The sequence below is a fragment of the Centropristis striata genome, chromosome 6 (genome assembly GCF_030273125.1).
Source record: "Centropristis striata isolate RG_2023a ecotype Rhode Island chromosome 6, C.striata_1.0, whole genome shotgun sequence".
NCBI lineage: Eukaryota > Metazoa > Chordata > Actinopteri > Perciformes > Serranidae > Centropristis > Centropristis striata.
The window spans coordinates 27,511,141-27,534,096 of record NC_081522.1 but is presented as its reverse complement, the minus strand read 5'-3'; the positions used below and the strand labels follow the sequence as shown (position 1 = coordinate 27,534,096).

Here is a 22,956-nt window from a genome sequence, read left to right as displayed (position 1 = left end):
GTCACACCCTTGGCCGCCTAGATGCGCAGGCGCGATGGTAACTGATGCAAACAGCGGAGTCGGACGTATTTTGAGGAGACAATGGCAGCGACAGGTGAAACAACAGGGAAAGAAAATTCGGTAATTTTCCTACAGAAGAATCCTTTCACAAGGTGATCGCTTGAGGAAAAAAAGCGGATGAAGGGAGCTTGGGCCGGACCAACCAGACTTAAAAATCCAGCAGCAGGCAAGTGACCGTGGACGGAGTTACACCCGGAGCTTCTTCCGCTTGTTTTACACCAAACACAGTTGGCTAGCTGGATGTGACCTTTCCAATGCTTTTTATTGCTCAGTGTTGGCACTGAAGTTTTGTGGACAACAACAGGCGTCAGAGACCTGAAACATCTTGCTGAAAAATGCAAACGCCACGAGAGTAGTCATCTTGAGTGGCCACGTAGTCATCTTGACAATAGCTTGAAGCTAAGGTTTTTTGGCGTTAGAGTTAGCATTGCTGAACAGTTAGATGAGGGCTATAGAGTTGGCATTAGAAAGCACAACGAAGAGGTGACAAAAAATCGTCACATACTGTAGAATAATAGACTGTGTGAAATTTTGTGGGGCCTTTGAGTTGGCTTTACGTGGCCATGATGAGAGTGAGAGCTCTGTTAACCCTGGGATATTGCGTGGGTTGGTGGATTTTGTTGCTTCTCTGGATGGAGCTTTGAAAGAACCCCTTGAGAACGCCACTGTTTTTAAGGGTACTTCAAAAACTGTACAAAATCGAACAAATAATCAGAGAAGCTCAAAGCAGTGATTTTTTATCAATCCAGGCAGATGAGACAACAGATATTGCCACACAGTCCCAACTTGTGCTTGTGCTACGCTACATTGATGACAAACACAGCGTGCAAGAAAGATTTTTTGAGTTAATTCCTCTGTAGTCAGCTACATCTGAGTCCATTGCTACTGCATTAAAAGAGCGTCTTGTTGCCATTGTTCCTGATGATCAGAAAAGCAAGCTCATCTGCCAGGCGTATGATGGCCAATGTGATGAGGGGTTCCACTGCAGGTGTTCAGAGGAAAATGAAAGATGTGTACCCAAATGCCCACTATATCCACTGCTAGGCACATCAGCTCAACCTGATCATGCAACAGGCCACCTCTCACATTTCCAAGGTGAGAATTTTTTTGTGGATTTGCCAGCTTTTTTTCAAGATTCATCCATGTTTCATCGGAGGTTGTAATATCTGTTAAAGGAGAAATGTGTTTTGAAATACAATTCTAAATATATCATTGTCATGTTGTAGAGATATTCCAGCTATTCTATTTCTATTCTATAGCTATTCTTTTTTTATGAAAATGAAAATCATGCGAAAAATATTAGTCCCTCTAATATTTCAAATTATTTCACAGTTGCAGTATTACTCAAAATAATAGCTATATCTTAATATCTTAATAGCTAACGTTATTTTTTCCAAAACCATGCAGCACTAACAGAAGGTGACAGTGGCAGTAAAATTACTTGAATTACATTACATTACATTTTCTCTACATATTTTTGTATACTTCTCTCTGTAGGTCTGCAATACCATCCTGGGACACACCAGCGCTTCTCCTTCACAGACCACCTTGTCTGTGTCACCTTGTTGCAGGGGGACAGGTTTGAGGAACATCACAGGTCATTTCCTGAAGGTGCATTGCACCTTGAAGTCATACCCAATGCTGAATGGAAGCAAGCTGAAGACAGGACTTGGTCTCATCTACAGCAAGGAAGAGTGTAGAGCCTGCTTTGGGGCTGTGGACCTATTCCATCTGTTTATGGAGAACAATCTAGAGGAGGTCTTTTCAGAAACTATCACTCTTTTAAAGGTCATCATCACCACACCCATGACCACAGCAGAAGCTGAGAGGTGCTTCTCAACCTTGAAAAGAGTGAAAACTTTTCTCAGAAACACCATGACCCAGGAGAGGCTGAATGCTTTGGCCATGCTGTCCATGGAAAAGAGACTTGTATGTAAGATGACAGACTTCAATCAGAGAGTCATTGTAAAATTTGCTGGCCAGAAGGAAAGGAGAGCAAATTTTATGTTCAAGTACTGTTTATTTTGTACCCCGCCCTCAAGTGCACCCCCCAAATTTTTTTATCACCAGCCGCCACTGGTGTCATATAAAATACTTCATACGGGACTCGTATGTCACGTCTTTACGGAGCTGCACACCACTTCAGTGTAAATACTGCATGAATGTGTTAAATGTGGTTGAGTTTATTTCTAGATGAGATATTCACTGACCTCCTGCTCCTTCATCTCCTACTCTCCACCTGCAGCTCTGCACTGACTCCATCCAGAAACATTCAAATGCAGATTATTGATTTGAATAAAAACGTGCAGCAGTTTCAGATCACTGCAGTACTCAGAGGCTGCTGCTGGAGGGCGCTGCAGAGCTCAGATCCTGCAGCAGGAACTAGAAGCACCCTCTGCCCCACGCTTGGTCTAGCAGGCTGTAAACTAACTACCCATCAACCTCTGCCAATCACATGTGACAGATGGTTAGAAGCTGCAGATGCTTGAAGTGTTTGAGGAAATATTCAAACCCTGTCCTCAAAGGATTATCACTATCACCCCATAAATGATGGACCGGTCTTTTAATACAGGACCCTCACCCCTGTCAAGTCGCTGTTGATATGAGTGTAATTTTTCTAAACAGATGTTAACTCCAAGGAGTCATGGGCTATTTTGTCCACTTCTGAATCATTTTCATCCTGCCTGTATACACCACTTAAAAATGCCATGTTGGTATTTTTTTCCAGCACAACCTCACCTATATAATAATAATTTATTTATTATTCTGACTCACTGGATCAACATTTTGAACCAAAAAGAAAAAGAAAGTGTGATCTTGTAATTGTGTATGATCCTGTCATCCAACTCTGGTTTTTATTCTAGTGGGACTCTATTTTATTCGTGTCTTGTGTGTTTAGCGTAAGAATTTTGGTCATTGTGTGTCTTTTTTGGTACATTTCTGTCTTTTTTTGTCATTTTATGTCCTTTTTTGGGTTATTTTGTGTCTTTTTTTGTCATTTTGTGTCTTTTTTGTCATTTTGTGTCTATTTTTAGTCATTTTGTTTCTCTTTTTAGTCATTTGTCTTTTTTTAGTCATTTTGTGTCTTTTTGAGTCCTTTAGTCCAACAAATGTGGTTTTGAATCTTGTTTTTTTAACTTTCAAAACACTATCATGCTCTATAAAGAATTGGAAATGTTGCAAGTGTGAACAAAGGTTGCACATATAACATATACAGTAGTGTTCAAAAATAATAGCAGTCCAATGTGACTAATTAGATTACTCCAGGTCTTTAGTATATTTTTTTATTGCTACATGGCAAACAAGGTACCAGTAGGTGCAGTAGATTCTCAGAAAACCAACAAGACCCAGAATTAGTGATATGCAGCTCTTGAGGCTGTGCAATTGAGCAATTAGTTGAAAGAGGTGTGTTAAAAAAAATAGCAGTGTCCGCCGTTGACTTTACAAACTCAAAACTATTTTGTACAAACTTTTTTGTTTCTAGGATTTAGCAATCCTGTGATCACTAAACTAATATTTAGTTGTATGACCACAGTTTTTTATAACTGCTTAACCTTCATCTGTGAAGCATGGCGTCAACCAACTTGTGACACCTTTCAGCTGTTATTCCACTCCAAGATTCTTTAACAACATTCCACAATTCATTTACATTTCTTGGTTTTGCTTCAGAAACAGCATTTTTGATGTCACCCCACAAGTTCTCAATTGGATTAATAATTAAGGTCCACTCCATAACATCAATGTTGTTGGTTTGGAACCAAGATTTTGCTGGTTTACTAGTGTGTTTGGGGTCATTGTCTTGTTGAAACACCCATTTCAAGGGCATGTCCTCTTCAGCATAAGGCAACATGACCTCTTCAAGTATTTTGACATATACAAACTGATCCATGATCCCTGGTATGTGATAAATAGGCCCAACACCATAGTAGGAGAAACATGCCCATATCATGATTCTTGCACCACCATGCTTTACTGTCTTCACTGTGTACTGTAACCTCTTGTAACCTCTTCTGCACATGCCTTTTTTTTAACAGAGGGACTTTGCGGTGGATTCATGTACTGTGGATACATTGTTCTGAACAATGTCTTGAACGACCCATTCTCCTCAGGCTTTCAAAGAGAAATGCATGTTCAACAAGTGCTGGCTTCATCCTTAAATAGAGGCCACCTCATTCACACCTGTTTTTTCACAAAATCGATGACCTCACTGATCGAATGCCACACTGCTATTTTTTCGAACACACCCCTTTCAACTAATTGCCCAATTGCACAGCCTTAAGATCGTGCATATCACGAATGCTGGGTCTTGTTGGCTTTCTGAGAATCTACTGGACCTACTGGTACCTTGTTTGACATGTAGCAATAAAAAAAAACTTAAAACCTGGATTAATCTGGTTAGTCACATTAGACTGCTATTATATTGAAAACTACTGTAAGAGGGTTACATCCAGTTCTATCATTTTATACAAAATCTATTTGACCTTGTCTCCAGTTTTTCTTGGTATATCATCATCAAACTGAAACTGGCCTCATGGAGTTTACAGACAGAACTTTATTGGTAAATTTACAGTAGGGCTCCACGCTGCTTTGTTTTTATGTCTGGATGTGATGAAGAAGTCACGACTTGGTTCTTTTGGAGACTCCAGAGGGTTAATTGACTCAACAATTTTGCTGTGTGCATTTATATGTAATTCATGTGCTCAAAAATGTGGAAAGAGCCTTTAAATTAACTGATTTTCACCTATATATTTGTATTTTTAAAACCAAAAAAAATGTGTTTCTTTTTTTTTTTTAATTTCTAAGTTAAATTATTTCTGAACAACTTTCAGACTTTTCTGGATGACAAACAGACATCGGGAGTGACAAAAAAAACAATTTTATATCATCATTCTTGTCCTTCACAGCGGAGCTCTATCTGACCAAAAAAAGAGAAACAAGAATATATGATTGAATACTGAAAACACGGTGAATAAATAATACACATAAACACATAAAACAACATCTATATGTTGGAATAAACAAGTTTACTATCAGAAGACGCAGAATAGCAGGAAAAAATACTGTGTAAAAATACTTGTAAAAAGTGTTGACCAAAAATACATTTATATGGTTCAAGTTGGGGTGGTTATTGAACATTAAAACTTTGGTGCCACTGAAATAAAAATTGAAACTATTGGCATCAAATACATTGTAAGATTTGTTTAAACTCTTCAAATTTATAATTATTTTCGCAATTTACTTAAATTCGCAAAAATTTGCAACAATCAACTGCAGACGGATTGTGAGCGCAGCTCTCCAAGGTGTGTGAAAATAGAAGAAGATAATGTGTGGAAGGTGGACTGTAGCTTGCAAAGTTAATTCTTAATACCTCTAAATGCAGATTTATCTTGTTTTAGATTGCTTTTGAGTTTCTGCTAACATTACATATTTCTACAGCTAACAGTCACATAGCTAGGACGTTTTAAAAATAGATTTGACACAGTCTTACAAGACTGGGTAGGGCTGCACAATTATGGCCAAAATGATAATCACGATTATTTTTATCAATATTGTAATCCCGATTATTAATCCAAATTATCCATCATGTTAGGGAAAACATCTGTATTTTTATTGAACTACTTTTAAACAGTTTTTTAAACAGTGTCTGGTGCTTGTTGTAAACAGAGATCGCTAAGTGAACACCTCCTGCAGCAGCAGCAGCACATACACACTGTACTGCTACAGAGCTAACTATTAGCCTATTAGCAATTTGCAGACTGGACGATAAGGGGTTAACATTCCCTCCGGCTCTGCAGCTGGGAGAGACTGCTGCAGGAGGACTGTGCCGCTTTCGACTCGTTTTTTCTCTTCTTAACGAGCCGCCAGCCCCCGCAGAAGAGTAAGAACGAATCTCCAATAACACCAGAAAAAGTTGCTGGATTTGTCTCCAGTCGCTTTTTTGAAAAATAAGGGGGTCTAAGCTAAGGGGGTCTGAAAAGTCGCTAAATATAGCAACAAAGACGCTGAGTGGTCCGTGAACCGTCTCACTTTTTAACTGTCTGAGATTCTGTCTCGGCCAGTTGAATACTGGAGGGGCTAGTGACTACCTTGCTTGGCTAGCAGTTTCCTTCTGCCTTCAGTCTTTGTGCTAAGCTAGGCTAAACACACCCTAGATGTATCTCTGTGCTGGAGGCAGCAAGATGACACTAGGGATGTGTATTTCATGCAAAAGTATTATTAGATAATCGTGGGGTACTAATCGATTAATATTCAAATATTTAATAATAACACATTGATTACAACAAGCACTAGACACTCTCTGCAAAGTTAGTGATGCCGTTAATTCACAGTCAGGATGTTTATGATAAGTCGTCCAGGTATTTATAGTAGTCTGTAAAACCTGTTTGTCAAACATTCTTTTGCTAAAGTGTTGCTGACATTATTAAGTAAACAACCTGCATGGAAACACAACGGGAGATATCAAGGTCAGCCAAAATGATCAAAGTCATGTCCATTTATCAATATTTATATTGTAATATTGGGTAACACTTTCTATGAAGACTACATCTATAGTGCATTATGAGCGCATTCATAGTGAAATGCTCATTATAGTCAATCATAATGCATTATGACTGCATTCATAAACACATATAAAGCTTCATGATGCACTATATCAACAGTTATAAATATAGCTTATAATGACTTATAAATCCAAGTGTCTTATGAGTGCTCTTGACTGGTTATAAACTACAGGCTGACTGATGAGGCTTATAATACATTACAACTACCCCTCTATACACACACCTCAACAATCAATTGTTATAAGGACTCATAGGATGCCATAAGTATAAATAAATGATCAATGTATGCTTTAAGTAAAGTGAGGTTCATATAGACGCATCTATAATGCAGTATAGCTAATCATGATGTTTCATTGTTGGTGTTAAGTAATCATGATTAGCTATACTGCATTATAGATGCGTCTATATGAACCTCATTATTGATTATAATGAGCATTATAATTCACTATGAATGCGCTCATAATGCACTATAGATGTAGTCTTCATAGAATGTGTTACCTAATATTGTGACAGGTTTAGTTTTTAGTGACATAAAACGCAGTTTCTGTGTGAGACAAAATGCCAAAACACCAGAAATAAAAAGCAATTTCTGGTCATAACTTGCACAGGAGAGAAGGAAATAGAATATTTTGTACGTTACACAGCTCATTTTTCGTCCTGAATATTTTTTAATTGCCGGACCTCGGGACACAAAAGATTTTTAGCTTCTCGATGAATGAGATGTATGGCCTGATTCAGGGGCCAAATTTTACTTTAGTTCAAAATAAAATCAATCTGAAGCAAGTGGTAAAGGACTGTGTTGTCTCATTGAGGTACACGCCACTTTCTGAGAGTGAGGTGGTTAACAAGGTGTCCGAAACTGCTGCTGACTGGGCCCTGGAGCCTCAGTCCTGAAACAATTTTACATGACTCATAAACCAGGGCTGGCAGCCGGAGACCACGCTTGGACATGCCAACGCCACCGCTGCTGATGCCGATTGGCCATCTGGAAACGCCATCAGTGCCGCCGTCCCTCTGCTGCAGCATTAATCTCGCCAATTTTCCAGTACTCAGGGGGGGAATGTTCACCTTGACTGGATTTGGGACAGATCTGGGGCCAGGTCTCCAGGGGTTTAACCCTCCGTGCTATCACTAATGCCTCGCCGGAATGAAGTCCCAAAATGAGATCTCATTTGACATTTGTCCAAAAAAAAAAAAAAGAAACAACACAGAGATAGAGAAGAAACCTGCTCTGACAGGATGAAGGATGGCTCACGAGGAGAGATAAATCCTGGTGAAGGGACGTTTTGGGAGGAACATGAGGAGTAAATCGAGAATGCTGTTACAGACTGAAGCCTCTTTGTCGCACAGATAAAGTTCAGATCATAAATTCAGTTTCAAAATAGATCCACAAATCAACTCCTCAAAATGGATCTTCTAAACCTACCCCTTAACCCTGACCTCTGACCTCCGACTGACTTCTGTCTTCCTCCAGTACTGCACTTCAGTACAGTTAATATATATAAATATATATATATTAGGGCCACAACTTTAACGCGTTAATTAAAATTAATTAATTACACAAAAATTAACGCGTTAAAAAAATTCACACATTTTAATCACACTTATTTTTGCACCGCGGAACGTTTCTCACTGGATGAGTTTCAGGCGGACCGATTATACTGGAGCACCAACTAGCGTTCATGAGTTCACAAAACAACAAACCACAGTGAACATGAACCAAGAAGCTACTGAGACCGCTTTGGTTGGCCCCGTGGATGGGACATTTTGTTACAAAAAACCAACAGATGGAAGCGTCGATAAGAGTCCCGTGGCACTCCAAATATATATATTTCCATATATATATGGAATATATATATGGAAATATTAATATCCCATATTTAAAACGCAGGAAGATTTCTGAAAAAAGGAGATCAAACACTTTTTTTAGATTGCTCTAACAAAGCTATTTTTTCATCTTTCATAAAAAAAACATATGTAGATGTTCAGGAAGAACTCCGGACGCTCAAAGTGAAGTCGGATCAATGATAGGTATTATGGTTTTGCCAAAAATGCTTTCTGTTTGAGGCCAGAAATTTCAGTTTGTCGACCTCTGGCTGCTCAGTGTGGCGGAACTGTCTCCACTGTCGGTTAATTTCAGTTGATTGCTCTGCTCTGATTGGTCGACTCCACCTGGTTGTTTAGCTACCAAACCCCCCCCCCCCCCCCCCCAACATAGACATTTTAACTGAAAACACATAACTTGAGCATACATTATCCAATCTGCCTCAAACTTGTCATGCATGATGATGTTTCATCAGTGACCAGTTCTACATAACAATATTTCATAAAGTCCCGCCCTTTTTGATTAACCACGCCCCCTTTCACAACTAATGAACTGTTTGTCCTAGAAAATTATGTTGTTTAACTGCTGATTTAAGCCACGAGAATGAGGTAACTTTATGTGATTTTAATTACACACACACACACACACACACACACACACACACACACACACACACAGGTAACTTTATGTGATTTTAATTACACACACACACACACACACATAAACACACTTTTTGACGTTAAAGGGCATAGTTGAAGAATCTCATCATAGTGTACACACACCGGCAGTAGCCCCTGTGGCCCTTTCAGAATTTTCCCAGAGGAAATTTTCTAGTTATGTTTGATGTTTGTTTGTGACTAGTTTAGTTTTAATGTTATTTAATGTGTTAAAGTTGTTATTTATTATTGTTTTATTTATTTATTTAGGTTGGTTTTGTGATTTTATTATTGTTGTTCTTATTCTTTTCTTTTTTTTTACTGTGTTTGTCAAGTGGTGATTTATGTTGTGTTTTGTTTAAATTAATTTAAAAAAAATAGGTGTATTTTGCTTAAAATAGCAAAATTATCTGCCAATGGAACAAGAAAATTTGGCTTGTCAAGACTTTCCAAAACAAGTAAAAAATATCTAATATTTTATTTTTTTTCTGAAGCATTTCTAGATATTTCTAGATCTTTTCCTGGATTTTCTAGTTTTTTTCTAGGTCATCTTCTAGCTTTTTGCTAGATCCTTTTAATTTTTCAAAAAAATGTATATTCCTAGATTTTTTTCTAGATTTTTTTCCTAGTTCTTTTGAGAGCTTTTCTAGATTCTAGATTGATTATTTTTTTATTTTTCTTGATCCTTCTCTAGATTTTCTAAAGTATTTCTAGATATTTCTAGATCGTTTTCTAGATTTTCTAGATTATTTTTCTAGATTATTTTTCTAGAATCTAGAAATGCTTTAGAAAAATCTAGAGAAGGATCAAGAAAAATCTAGAAACATCTAGAAAAGATTTTGAAAAATTAAAAGGATGTAGAAAAATCCAGAAAAAGATAAAAAAAAATCTAGAATATGATCTAGAAAACAAATATCTAGAAAACCCAGAAAAACATCTAGAAATACATTCAAAAAATCTAGAGAAGGATTAATAAAAATCTAGAAAATAATCAAGAAAAATCTAGAAAAGCTGTAGATCTCTAGGTATTTTTTCAATATCACTTTCTAGAGTTTTCTAGATCCTTCTCTAAATTTTTCTAAAGCTTTTCTAGATATTTCTAGACTTTTCCATTTGTTTCCTAGTTTTTCCTAGAGGTTTTCTAGATTTTTCTTGATTATTTTCTAGATTTTTCTTGATCCTTCTCTAGATTTTTTGAAAGCATTTCTAGATATTTCTAGATCTTTTTCTGAATTTCCTAGATTTTTTTTCTGTAATCTAGAAATGCTTTAGAAAAATCTAGAGAAAGATCAAGAAAAATCTAGTGAATAATCAAGAAAAATCTAGAAAGATTTCAAATAATTAAAAGGATCTAGAGAAATCTACAAATGCTCGTGTATAAACTAGAAAAAAATCCAGAAAAAGATTTTAAAAAATCTAGAATATGATCTAGAAAACAAATATCTAGAAAATCCAGAAAAGATCTAGAAATATCTAGAAATGCTTTCGAAAAATCTAGAGAAGGATTAATAAAAATCTAGAAAATAATCTAGAAAAATTTCGAAAAGCTGTAGATCTCTAGGTATTTTTTCAATATCACTTTCTAGAGTTTTCTAGATCCTTCTCTAAATTTTTCTAAAGCTTTTCTAGATATTTCTAAACTTTTTTTCAATTTGTTTCCTAGTTTTTCCTAGAGCTTTTCTAGATTTTTCTTGATTATTTTCTAGATTTTTCTTGATCTTTCTCTAGATTTTTTGAAAGCATTTCTAGATATTTCTAGATCTTTTTCTGGATTTTCTAGATTTTTTTTCTAGAATCTAGAAATGCTTTAGAAAAATCTAGAGAAAGATCAAGAAAAATCTAGATTAAAAAAGTCCAGAAAAAGATTTTTTTTTTTAAATCTAGAAAACAAATATCTAGAAAATCCAGAAGAAGATCTAGAAATATCTAGAAATGCTTTCGAAAACTCTAGAGAAGGATTAAGAAAATTTTAGAAAAGATTTCGAAAAATTAAAAGGATCTAGAAAAATCTAGAAACTGATCTAGAAATGCTCTTGTAAAAACTAGAAAAAAAATCCAGAAGAAGATTTTAAAAAAAATCTAGAATATGATCTAGAAAACTGCAAAAACATGAAGCTTACCATGTATTTTCTTCTTCTATCTAGCAATAGTATCTTAACCCATTGAAGCCTGGAAAGTGGATACGTCATTTTGTAGTATTTGTATAAGCTCTCATATACTTTTTGAATTTCATTTCTATCTGCTACAGAGGCTGAAAAATCTATTATTTAGTAGAAGCGTTGACACTTCTGTTGAATTTCCAGAAAAACTTCAGGTTTTAGGGGCTCATTTTAAAATCGCCCAGAGGTTTTACAGGAAGTTTTAGGCGTCAATGGGTTAATTATCTTGTTTTGAGTATAATTTACCTACTGACCATAGCTTTATGTGCTTATTTTAAGAACATGTCTTTTTGTAGCAAAATGAGTGAATAACCTCTTCACAGGGAATATTGTCTTGTGTAAAGACTTGTTTTTAGCATTGACATTGTGAGTTGTTGAATATGTTGAGTTGTTCCCTAAAATATTGGTTTCAATTGAGAGTTTTAGTTGCATGTAGTTACAGCGAGGTCCAGCTCAGGTGATTGCTGAGCTGTCTGGGAGGGTCATGTCAAGGGTACTGTTGACCCTCTGGGCGCGCCGAGCTGAGAGTCGGCCTTTCTTCCCTGCTGGACCAGTTGACCCCCCAAGGAGCGGACAGCCCCTCCAGTCACTCATCCTGCAACCGGAGAGGAGGATGAACCAGGGGGTCATCTCAGCTGATCAGGGACTACATGATCTATAGCAGGAATGCGCAACTTAAATACCGGAGGGGGCCACAATTTTTCATCGACACTACCACAGGGCCACGTATAGGACCGTGCACTTAACCAGATATGATGAAACTGCAATTTTAAATATGTTTACAGTGCAGTAACTTAACATGTTTCATGCTCAAATGCATGTTTAACAGTATAAATCAGAATACAAAAGGTTTGAAGCAAATAAAAAATAACCACTTACTGTCATTTCTTTTTTTTTTCAGTGCAAGAACAGCAGACCAACATTAATTGCAAGAAGTAATTTTGTGCATTTTTACACTGCACTTTTAAGATTTCATGCTCAAATGCATGTAGTTGTGCTGAGGGCCACTTCAAGTGAGGGTGCAGGCCATATGCGGCCCCCGGGCCTCCAGTTGCCCATCCCTGATCTATAGGATCTATATCCCAATCTGATTATCAGTTACCATGAACTGTATGCTCATTAGTTGGTTGTTTTTTGTATCTATAATCATTTTAATTATGTGGGATTCAGACAGTTTGTTAAATACCGTGATAATGTTGATGATATGAGTGAATACAGGTTGATTAAACTCTACACTGCAAAAAACATGAAGCTTACCAGGTATTTTCTTCTTATATTTAGCAATAGTATCTTAATTATCTTGTTTTGAGTATAATATAGCTACTGACCATAGCTTTGTGTGCTTATTTTAGGAACATGTTTCTTTCTGTAACTAATATGAGTAAATAACCTCTTCACAGGGATTTCAGTCTTGTGTAAAGACTTGTTGTTAGGATTGACATTGTGAGCTTTTTCATGCTTTTCAATCTATTCAACTGTTGAATATGGTGAGTTTTTACCTAAAATATTGGCTCCAGTTGAGAGTTTTAGTTGCATGTAGTTTAAATGGTATTTCAAAAGCATTTTCTACCACCAGTATCTACCCACAGATAATGAAATGAGAAAAAATGTGCTAGTTTCAAGTATTGCTGGCGTATTGTAGTTGGGCTTTTCAAGCCACAATTGCTCAAAATAAGTATATTTGGACATCATTGGTTTTCCAGTGCCTAGATATGTTTTACTTATTTAAAGAATTCTTACAAAGAAAAATGTACTGACTGCACTAACAGATAATTTTACTTGTTTCAAGCCGTATTTGCTTAATTCTAGTTATTTATTTCTCATTTTTTGTCAGTTGGTTTTTGAAGTGTATAGGTTTGGAGTTTTAGAGAAAAAAGGTTTGATGTTTGAAGCTGGTGGTAATGCTGAGTTTCAGATGCATGAACCCTGCCATTGTTACAACTCCCCCAATGCTACTGTGACACACACACACAGACACAGACACACACACACACACACACACACAGGGCTGTTGGGCATTGCAGCTGTCAACACACACTCGGAGCTCCACTCAGACGATGTGATGCTGTTGTTGTTGTCCAGCTGGACTGTGAATGTACACGACTTGATAGAGTCACACTGGCTACAGTTACTCTCCCCCTCCAATAATTATAAGTAGAATTGTGCAGGCCACAGAAAAGACACTGGAGACATAATTTACATTATTACAATACATTAAACGTATACAATAAATACTGTAAACAATACGTATAATATACCATTTCTGATCTTCTGATTCTGATCACAGTCAAAACTAAACACGGAGAAGCAGCATTCAGTTCCATATATTTGAGACAAAAACTGCTGGTCTGCTGCAACTCTCAAGGTAAAACTTTTCTGTTTACCTTTGATTTAATCAAATAATCATTAATTTCTTACACTGCCCTGTAACTCCTATTCTTGTTTTCTTACCTACCGTATTTCCTCAAATAGTAGCCGGGGCTTCTATTAATAAAAAATCGGTCTGGGACCCGGCTAATAATAGGGGCAGGCTATTATTTGAAGGAGGCTTTTAATAAAAAAAGGAAATCAGAGCAGCTCTGACCGGCACTTTTAAAAGTGTTTTACACAGTGCATTGTAGCCAGTTACCCGGATGTCAGCCATATTGGAAGTACTCGGATGTAAACAAACAATGAACAGCACACTGAATATTCATTTTAAGCAGGATTTAAAATGTCTAAACTACTAAAAGCCCAGAAGAACGTACATAAACGGCTCGACTTTATAGAGAATGACTAGGACAGCGGGAGAAACAACAATATTTACCTACAGTACTAACTTGTGTGGCCAAATTTCAAAATACAGGTGTTATGTGGAAATCTGTTACCCATCAAATGATGTTTGAATGGTGTTCTCCGTAGCATCACCCCCGCGGTTGGAGTTAGGATTTAAGTTGAAGGTTAGGCCTTGTAGAGATAACTGTTTGGGGTTAAGGTAAACTTGGGCTCATGTTAAGCAACTTAAAGGAGGACTGGTTGGGGTCAGGGGTCAGGTTGGTGCAGGTTAAGGTAAGGCAGACACATATCTACGGGGGAACAGACTTTGACATAACACCGGTAAGACACCCGGCTCATAAAAGGCAGCCTCACCAAGGCTAATGAGAAAAAAGAAAGAAAAAAAAAAAAATATATATATATATATATATATAATGTACTAGAAAGTATTGTGTTTAACTTCAAAAACCAAAGTATTATAGTTGACAGAAGATCTACCTACCTATAGGCTCCCTGCATTTCTGAAATGTACTATATTTCTAAATATGCTGTTGTTACACTTAATGGCAAAAATTGCACTGGTCTGTTGGACTTGAACAAAAATAAACAATATTTTTGTGTCTTAAGCTTATGCATTCAGTCATTATTCAATGGTATACTAAAAATCCATGTGTAAAAAATTACTTCTCACTGTTCTCAGGTCAAATATTTATATGTGATTAAAATGGGATTAATTTCGATTAATTAATTACAAAGCCTCTAATTAATTAGATTTTTTTTTAATCGAGTCCCGGCCCTAATGTATATATATGTATATATATATATATATATATATATATATATATATATATATATATATATATATATATATATATATATTTATATAATTTTGTTTTGATTGTTGATTTATTGTTGAAAAAATAAACAATGAAAACATGAAATGTGTTGTTAACAGTGATGTGCAGTAACGCGTTAGAAGTAACGTGTTACTGTAATCCGATTACTTTTTTCAAGCAATGAGTAAAGTAAAACAGTAATTAGATTACTGTAACTTCTAAACCGTGATTTTGTTTGTAGAGTGTCTCATGACGATCAGGTCTGAGCGGTACGACATCAGTGGTAACAAACGTGTGTCAACGAGAGATGGAGTGATGGAGAGAGCAGGACCATGCAGCGTTTAATGCCTTGGGAGCACTTCGACTCGGCGCAGTAATATCATCACTCCTGACGGAAGTGAGAGGGAGCGGAAGTGATGATATTACTGCGACGAGTCAAAGTGCTCCCAAGTGCTATTCCGCCATACATTATAGTTATCCTTTTTATCCGCTTCGAAAATCGCCACGTTTTATTTTGTGTCGCCATACTTGGTCGTTTAACTACTCGTGTAGCTGTATTTAAATAGGGAAAACGTGGAGGAGTTTGGTCGCTTCTAACTGTCCATCTGTTTGGATCCTAAGGAATGAACTGGGCTAAGCTAAGTGCTAGCCAAGAAGCTCCGCGCGCCAGGGCGATTGAGTGCATGCATTGAGACGCAAGAGGTCTGTATCAACTCGTCTTACTTACCCGAATAACATGTTTTAATATGAAAAAACGGTGGAGTGTTCCTTTAAGTATATTTTCACTCCTATATTGGTTCTGCCTTAAAACTGATGTTTTTATCTGATTTAGTTAAAAGAAATTGAATGGCTTATATCTGCTTATTATTCTCAGGCAGATGAAGATGGCAGGATGAATGAGAGACTGGCCACCATCCCGGATGATAAACAGAGCTCCTACAGAGAGGAGGAAGAAGAGGAAAAAGGTTTGTTTTGGTTGAAACCTAGGACTGTGTATATATATATATATTATTTTTTTTACAAAATTGATATGAGATTATTCTTGTGAAATTGTATAACATTATTCTTCTCTTCTCCAACATAGATGATGACCCAGAGCCTCCCATGAAGTCAGCATTGGACCTGATGTTTGGAGGTTTCTCCACTCCAAGAGCAGAGAAGAAGAGTTCAAGAGAAAGAGCTAAGGAGGAAACTGCCAAATACAGAGGGAGGGATTGTTTAGATTTGCATGGTGATGTGTTGTAGTGGTGGAAAAAGCAAGTGGATCTCCCTCTTCTGTCCAAATTGGCCAGGACCTACCTCTCTATCCGGGCAACAAGTGTTCCCTCTGAACACGTATTCAGTACTGCTGGTGACATAGTGACTGCTCACCTCAGTCTGCTACTCCCAGAACAAGTAGACCAGTTAAATTCTAAAGAAAAACCTGAAACTAAGCCATATGAGATAAATCATACAGTGAAGTGTGGTGTTGGCAGTAAATGGCTCTTAAACATTGTTTGGTTGCCAGTAGTTGATGTTTTTTGCTTACATTGTGAGCAGTTAAGAAAGACTTATTGGGAAATGTTATTTTATTTACATGTTCAATTTCTCATAGAAATTACACCACTACTTTTTCCTCCTTGTACACAGAAGTACTATGGACATTGCACTTTGGAAAGAAATACCTTTATTTGAGCACAGAGTATTGTTTACAGCAGCTGTTACTGGCTGCCAGTCATAGTTGTATTCATACACTTGAGTCTGTAAGACATTATTTGATTTTCATTCTTTGTAAGATGGAATTACAGCCATTTATGTTCACTATTCAGTCAACTAACTAAAATATTGTCGACCACATCAGTCTGGCAGACAGTAGTATGTGTTGCTGGTCATATTATTTACACTATTGTTATTTTCAGTATTGTTAATACTGAGCTTTCTGAAGCTGTTCAACTGAAGTTTGATACATTTTGTATAATTATAGAGACAGAGAGCACAATTAGGAGTAAAGGAGTGCTTATTATAAATAAAATTGAATCCTCTGTCTGTAAATTCTGAATCATGTCTTTTTTAAATTATGATTTATTGGTTTGTAGAATTAAGCAGAATTGTGCTTTTGAGGTAAGAAACCTGATGTTGGCACATACTGTCTCATACCACAACTAACTGTATCGAATGATCATATCGAACCAAATCGTTTTAAAATTAAGTCATATTGCTATCAAATCATTTTTGTATCTCCGGATCGTGAACAGGAGTGAATCATATTGCATCGTATTGGAGGGAGCTTCAGTATATCATTAATGTATCGCATTGGTGGCAGCCTACCGAGATGCGTATCGAATTGGCCTCAGTGGTGGAGATTTACATCCCTACTATATACTGTGGCCATTGAGCCCCTCCTACAGCAGCTCAGACAGGGCCTCACAGGGGTATCCTTTGGAGGAAAAACAGTTGGCTTGTCAGTTTATGCTGATGTCACACAGGCGTCATCTGCTTGAGTTAACTGGTCAAAGTGTGAGGGCCTTTTACTGGTTAGATGGAGAAATAAACAGCAGCCAACCTTACCAGCTGGGCTGCAGTGGAACAAGGAGGGCATGAGGGTCTTAGGTGTCTTTCTTGGCAACAACGACTTTCAGAAGAAAAACTGGGATGGCATGTTAGATAGTTTGTCTAGGTGGAAGCAGTGCATTAAGTGGGCCGGTACTCTCCGGTACGGAGTACCAGCACTCGATTTTAGCCTCTTGCGTATTGGGACTTTTTACGCCGTACTGGGACTTCTCATGAGCTCATAGTACCCTGTCCTGTTTTATTTCTCTCTACTCCTATGGCTATACTACATTACCCAGTGTGCACCGGGACACGCCACACACCTGCCCTCGGGCAGTGAACAAAATACATTTGAAGAATAACAAGTAGCCATACACCCAAACAATAACTTATAAGACAATATATCACATCTTGAAAGAGTGAACAGTATTTTATATTTGGCACTTGTGAGTCGAGTGTGCTGGAAAGGACGTGACGGAGAGATCTTGCGGTCAACAGCGCAAGTCGAAACCCTCTGTGGTCGAAACCAGTTCTGTTAGCCTACGGCAGAATGGATAAGTGAACAAATCTTGGTCACATATGTTGGCGTGGCTCCAGAAGGGCCAGAAAAGAATCCGGACTGGCGGTGCCGGTGAGAATGACACGGGAGGTCGGACAGAAGTTAATTTTGAAGAAAGTGAAGTAAGTTGAAATATAATCACAATTGTCTTGGACTGACAGTGCACTTCTTTTGACACATCTGTACAATATAAAATCCATGTGTGTCTTTGATGTGTGTCCACAGGGTATGTTCAGTACCAGTTGCCTTGTTTGTCAACCTCCTTTCCAGGATGTGTTTGCATTTATGTAAGTGAATGAAGATCTTATTCATCAATATCAATGTTGTTGGTCCCCCTAAATATGTGCATTTTCCCATTTAAGTGACACTGTAATGAAATATATATTTGGGTAAAATAATAGACAGTCTTTGTATCCTGTCTGTTTGATTCATTTCTTGTTGGGCCAGGCTAAGATGAGCATTTGGCTCACAAGGAGGAATCAAAAAATGGGAACAGGATCTACCAACATTGAGCTGATGCTAAAGGTCTAGTGGCTGCACATATTAAAATAGAATTTGTTTATTATATAATGGTGTCAGAAGTGGCAGAGTTTATTTCTACTTGGGGAATTGGAGGCATTTTGTGCAGTGTTTCGCAGGAATCACTCATCCTCAGTTTCCAAAAAAGTGTATGGGTATGTATGTGTATGAATATGTTTGTATGTATGTGTGTGTATGTATGTATGTATATATGTGTGTGAGTGTGTGTGTGTGTGTGTGTGTATGTATGTTTATATCTAAATATATATATTTTATTTTATTGTTTATTTATTTACTTTATTTGTGGAGTGACAGGGACGTATGTCTAATTTCCTTGCATTTGTTTTTGTGATTATAAAACTGGACCAATAAAGGACTTGTTAAAGGTCAAAGGTCTCCTCTCCTCTTCTCTTCTCTTCTCTTCTCTTTTTCTGGAAGACATTTTTTTCACTCAGGACCACCGCCTCATGTTTGAATTCCTGTCTCTCATCACATGACCCAGCTTATAAATATGTCCCATGCTTCAGACAGGAGAGCTGGTGCACGAAACAGAACAAAAACAGATCATCTGACGCCTGCAGGGAATCAAAGACGCTGCTCAGGATCTGATATTTATGTTGCTGATGCTGATATTCAAGTATAGGTTGAATATCAAGTCAGATTTTCTGGAGAAATTTAAAATGTTACTGCTGTTTGGATTTTATAAAAGCAAGCTTGGTGCATGTGTGTTGGATCATTTTAATGTAGAAACGAACTAATGTGTTTTTGTGATTCAACATCTTAAACTCTTAATTGGATGTAATGAACACAAACAAATATACTGGATATGGAAGGAAGATAGCACATTACAAGCTTTGCCGATCCAATAAAATCGTAAACACTTTCTGTCTACTGGTGGGCGTGGTCACCTCTCCCGACACTCTTTAGAAGTATCGTGACCATCAAAAATAATTATATTATCTTTTGCTAACATTTCCACAGCTTAAAGTCAGATTTAGTGGGGTACCGGGCTGGTTGCTACAAGCTATCCGGTCCCTATATAACCAAAGTGAGAGCTGTGTCCGCATACTCGGCACAACGTCAAACACGTTCCCCGGTGGGTGTTGGCCTCCGCCAGGGTTGCCCCTTGTCTCCGATTCTGTTCGTGGTCTTCATGGACAGGATCTCAAGGCGCAGCCGGGGGGAGGAAGAGATCCCGTTTGGTGACCTTAGAATTGCATCTCTGCTTTTTGCAGATGATGTGGTTCTTTTGGCTTCATCAGACCGGGACCTCCAGCACTCATTGGAGCGGTTTGCAGTTGAGTGCGAATCGGTAGGGATGAGAGTCAGCACCTCCAAGTCTGAGGCCATGGTTCACTGCCGGAAAACGGTGGACTGCCCCCTCTGGGTGGGGAACGGAGCGTGAGATGGACAGGCGGTATTGTGCAGCGACATCAGTGATGTTGGTGTTATACTGGACCGTCGTGGTGACAAAGGAGTTGAGTCTCAAGGCAAAGCTCTCGATTTACCGGTCCATCTATGTTCCAACCCTCACCTATGGTCATGAGCTTTGGGTAATGACCAAAAGAACGAGATTGCAGATACAAGCGGCCGAAATGAGCTTCATCCGTAGGGTGGCTGGGCTCAGCCTTAGAGATAGGGTGAGGAGCTCAGACATCCAGAGGGAGCTCAGAGTAGAGCTGTTGCTCCTTTGCGTCGCAAGGAGCCAGCTGATGTGGTTTGGGTATCAGGTAAGGATGCCTCCCGGGCGCCTCCTGTTAGAAGTGCTCCAGGCACGTCCAACTGGTAGGAGGCCCCGGGGAAGACCAAGAACACGGTGGAGGGATTATATCTCTCGCCTGGCCTGGGAACGTCCCCCAGGAGGAGCTGGACGTTGTGGCTGGGGAGAGGGGTGTCTGGAATGGATGGATGGATGAATGGATAAAATAGTGAGCTAGGGTGTTATGACACTGAAACTTCGTGTAACACTGCCACTCTCTTTGTGAGCGTGAGTTGCTGAGACAGCAACAGGTCTCAAACAAAGTTTATTTTCTCCTGATTTGTCAGAAAATGCCATTTCTGGGGGGGGGGATGGGCTAGAACCGGCCCTGCCTGTATACACCACAAATGTTTAAATGCCATGTTGGTATATTTTCTTCAGCACAACCTCATCTTCATGACCTAATAATGATTTTTTTATTCTGACATACTGGATCAACATTTTGAACCAAAGTAAACAAAGAAAAACCAACATAAATGTGATCATGATTGTTATAATGTGATTGTGTGTGAAATCGTCATCCAACTCTAGTTTTTATTCTAGTGTGACTCTATTTTATTTGTGTCTTGTGTGTTTAGCGTAACAATTTTGGTCATTTAACTGTCGTTAACTGTCTCTGTCATCTGTTCTTTGTGAGGCTGTGTGTGTGTTAAAACAGGATGATAATGAGTGTCAGTCTGTTACATGCCAGAGGACTGTTTGTGTTTCTGCCTCTCCTCTGATTGGGATCCACCTGGAAAGCTGATTTCCACCTGTGGAGCTGGCCAATCAGAGGTGGTGTGTTCAGGCTGAAATGGGACCATTGTGAGGATCACCGTGGCCATCTTGTTTTTGTTGTGTCACTGGCTGTATCCCAATGTCAAGGAAGGATGCTCAAACGGCTGGATTTGAAGGACACTACGTCATCAACATCCGCCGAAGGACTGTCCCAATGTCGAGGATGCTCCGGAGGACAGAGTCCTTCTTTTGCCCAAATTCCAAGGATGCATGTGTGTGTCCTCCGTGCACTCCGACTACCCATAAAGCATTGCACACACCGGTCTACCGGGAGATTTAAAAATGGCGAGCGTAAAAACAGCGGTGCCGGCGGCGCAATATGTATTTAAATAAGTATTATCAGTTTACACTGAATGTTGTCACATAACTTACGTCACATAACAAAGTCAAGCAAAAACATATACATAAACAAATGCCAGAATATTAAGCTAAAGATAATAAACGTCATCTTAATGCATTGCCGGTTAAGTTAATTAATGCTGTCTCAGTCGCTAAAGTTATTGTTAATTAATTTATATGCGTCCGATGATGATGTACTATGTGCAACTATGCCATTCAGAAAGTTATACATTTCTTTATTGTGTTAACAGGGACCGAAAGTCCGCTATTATCCGTTATTGTTATTTATAAATAACTGCTATTGTACTGTACTGTAAAATAAAAAATAAAAAATCACAGAACATATCTCCATGATGATTATGCTCCGCTGCTGTTATGAAACTAAGTAGCGGCCAAATTCAGCCAGGATCAGTTAAATATTCAGGTTTAATCCACTTTGTGGCTTTTACTTGCTAAATCGTGGAGATTCAACCTTAAAGCATCTTCTTCCATTTTTACAAATATGTGTCAGAGTGCTGATGCCAAAGACACATCCATGTCATGAACTGATTTTGAAATTGCGACGCTGAATTTATTTATTTATGTATTTATTTATTTTTATTAAACTGATAAGAACAGACACTACACTTGATCTTAGCCAAAAGGCTGAGAGCGGCGCTGAATTTAAGCAGGACGTCCAGTTACGCAATGACGCACAGCTGCACACTCTGAAGGCTGTCCCATTTGTGCGTTACACCAGTGAAAGGAAGGACTCTTGCCTCGCCTCCGGAGGACCCGACTCCAAAGGAAGGATCCTACCAAGGAAGGATCCTTGACATTGGGATACAGCCTCTGTCTTTGAGACTGGTGTTTTGACATTTGAATTTGATTTGTTAGTGCTATTTTGTGGTGGTGAGGTGGGGACTAGGTGAGTTGGGGGTACCCTGTACATTTTGCATTCACGTACATTATTTTATGTTACTCCATTAGTTTATTGGTTGTGCCACCCCTGTATTGTTTTGAGAAGCCTTTTTTTGTAGAGAAGTTAGTTTGGCCTTTTGTTTGTTTTACTTCACAACTAGTTTAGATAGGCCTTCTTTTGTTATATTTGTTTCAACTTTCTTTTGGCACAATCACTTGTCCCATCCTCCCCCACCTTAGTGTGTCTTTCTTTTGTTGTTGTAAAATAAATCATAATTGTTCACTTCACTTTTGACTTTGTTTGATTTTCTGATTGTCATGTTATTGTCTGCTGGCTGGGTTTGGTCAGTGGATGTAACACAGTCTAATATTATAATTTAGTAAAGTACTGAATCAGTGAAGCACTGCTGAAAGTTCAGAAGAAACTTCCTTTTTATTCCACTTATTCCTCTTGGAGGGCATCAGACCAAATTTGTCATCTTTTGAATCCTATTTATTTTGAGCAAAGGTAGTGTGTTTCTTCTGCAGCAGAGATGATGCTGACTCAAGTGACAGCACTTCCCTCAAGTGTAGTTCCCCTTTATAATGTGCCTTAATTAATTGATTAAACTATTTTCTTTCCATTATGTGAAACTGATCACATCAAGGTCTGTGGATTATCTTGAGTGACAGCAGAACAACTTTTTTTTTTTTTTTTTTTTACATTTATTAGAACTTTATTAGA

The 22,956-nt window shown here is 38.1% G+C and overlaps 1 non-coding gene across 1 annotated transcript; it reads right to left on the bottom strand.

Annotated features, from left to right (window-relative positions):
* Positions 1-21,793: 21,793 nt before the first annotated feature.
* Positions 21,794-21,991, bottom strand: LOC131974028 (U2 spliceosomal RNA). Its single transcript, XR_009394601.1, has one exon. It is a non-coding gene; the product is annotated as a U2 spliceosomal RNA (small nuclear RNA).
* Between the last annotated feature and the right edge of the window lie 965 nt (positions 21,992-22,956).